General features: G+C 30.7%; 1 long non-coding RNA gene across 1 annotated transcript; it reads left to right on the top strand.

Moving 5' to 3' along the window:
• The first annotated feature begins 742 nt into the window (after positions 1-742).
• Positions 743-1987, top strand: LOC139514880 (uncharacterized). The gene is made up of 2 exons (XR_011662737.1): positions 743-909; positions 1637-1987. It is a non-coding gene; the product is annotated as an uncharacterized lncRNA (long non-coding RNA).
• The last annotated feature ends 483 nt before the right edge of the window (positions 1988-2470 follow it).

Raw genomic sequence — 2470 nt, 5'->3', positions numbered from 1 at the left:
GCCAAGTATGGTGGTTTGCTATTTTTTTTGTCATGGTATCAAAATATGGTTTTCCAATACCCTCTTGAATTTGTTAATCTTTTTGAAGATATACATACAATTGAGGTATTATTTTATTAGTAAGTTCAAACCCCAATCCTACATACTATGAATTAGTCTATTTTCGCAACTTTTGTGGATTCATGAAAATGTGTTAATATTTGATTTCGTTATTATGCAAAAGTCTGCATACAGACCAAAATAATTTGTGTACCTTGTCGAACATTTAAAATCGTAAAATGGTATCCCACGAATAAAAATGAATCCATAGTATTTGGTATTTTCATCAAATAGCCATATTTATTCTTATTTACTTATCTTTATTTATCTAATCATTTATCTATTTATCTATCTATGTATTTATTTATGTATTTATTTTTATTATTTTATTTTGATGAGATACTTTATTTATTTTTTCATTTCTTCATTTATTTATTTATTTCTTCATTCATTCATTTATTCATTCATTTTTTTATTCTTTCATTTATGGGTATTACAATTAAATTTTACCCATTTTGTATTTCATTGTTTATCCATTACAATATATAATAAGGTATAATGTATCATGTTTTTTGTTCATTATATTGTATTTGTATCAAGAATTGCTTGTTTATGCCTCTTGTAAAACTTTGTTTGGAAAAATAAATATTTGATTTGAATTTGATTTGACTGGACTGCATGAAAGATATAATATACCAGTGGGCAAACTGGTGACAAAATATTACCTCCCCTGTAAACAGTGCGCTCTTCTGACTAGAGGTAATCGGTAAACAAAAACGGATGATGCTGTAATTGTTTAGCTTGTTTAAAATGAGCTAGCATAAACGAACTAAGACGTGTCAACATAATGTGAATATGATAACGAATCAGGTAAATTATTTCTTGTTAAGTTTATCATTTCATCGTATCATCATATGCTAGGTAAATGCGTGAATTTTCGATTTTCAGTGTCGTCAGGGATCAAACATGTAATCATGCCATCCTTTCATTATTTTTTAAAAATTTTATCCAATGGTCGGAACACCTTGATTTTCTCCCAATTTGTAAAGTTGATTATATTGCATGATATATATTTTTATCGGGGAAAAAAAAATGATATGCAGCAAAGATTGGCAGTTTTTAATTTGTGTTGCTATGTGAAATAATGGGAGGTAAATTCAAGTATAAGAAGGCGCGCTTTTTCAAATAGTAAACAATTTAATTCAGATGCATAGTATTTTGTCAAATGATAAAGAATATCGTAGAAACTTACTAGAAATTCATCTAATTTATAAAATATATACAACATGACATACTGAAATCTGAAAAGGGGTAAAACCACTATACCGTGAACAAATTCAGTTAAAAAAAAAGGGGGGGGGGTGAAAATGCTACGAAATTTAGATTATATTTAATTGGGGTCTACAACCAAAGGATGATGGGACATGCAACTAACTACTTTTTCAATTTGATTGTAAAGTAAAATGGCTGGGGTTTTGTGGGGGGATTTTTTTTAGCATCTCTGTTCAAACGTACGTTGGTCTAATATTTTCAGGTTCTCTTTGGATTGCCAAATAATATTATAATCACCTAATTGAATGTTCAAATTATTTTGCAGTGATGTTCTGTATAGAAGGAAGACTGTCATAAAATCTAACAGTTCCGGATGGCCCGTTAAACTAATTGCTTAACATCAATAACGATGTAAGATTCAAGTGTCTGATCCAGCACAAGTTTAGCCAGATTTCCCACACTATGTATATACAGTGTCTGGCATTGAAAGGATATCAAACGGATGTTTTATGGAATAATTCTCACGTACATATGACAATCATATGCATAGGAATGTGGAGCTAGACTCTTTCATGGAACAATTTAATTTCCAATATAAACTCCGAAAAGACAAGAGCATAGAAATGTACATCAATGAGAAACATTCTTTGTGAATAAAATCCTTCCAAAACTTAAATGTATCATTAGAGTTGCATTATTTATCAGTAGCGATAATTAGATTCCAGTCAGATTGCCCAACTGAAGGTTTTTGTTGGAAATGTTTTGTAAATCTTGGCTGTTTTGCAAGACAATATAAAAAGAAGATGTGGTATGATTGCCAATGAGACAACTATCCACAAAAGACCAAAATGACACAGACATTAACAACTATAGGTCACCGTACGGCCTTCATCAATGAGCAAAGCCCATACCGCATAGTCAGCTATAAAAGGCTTGGCTGTGCAGGTTGCTCGGCCGGCCCTTCCAGTATGAGACAATATTTTGTTTATTACTAGTATATATTAAATCACTGACGCAAGACTGAAGCGGGCCCCCTTTTAGGCAGTTAGTGTTAGTTAATAATAATACATTGAGATTTAACATAATATACTTTCCTATATGTAGTGTTTCTTTAAAAATATTGCCAACAAAATTCCTCAAATTTGGGATCATAATATTG

The sequence above is a fragment of the Mytilus edulis genome, chromosome 3 (assembly GCF_963676685.1).
Source record: "Mytilus edulis chromosome 3, xbMytEdul2.2, whole genome shotgun sequence".
NCBI classification, from domain to species: Eukaryota; Metazoa; Mollusca; class Bivalvia; order Mytilida; family Mytilidae; genus Mytilus; species Mytilus edulis.
The sequence above is the reverse complement of the archived record's forward strand: the minus strand, read 5'-3'. Positions and strand labels throughout refer to the sequence as shown.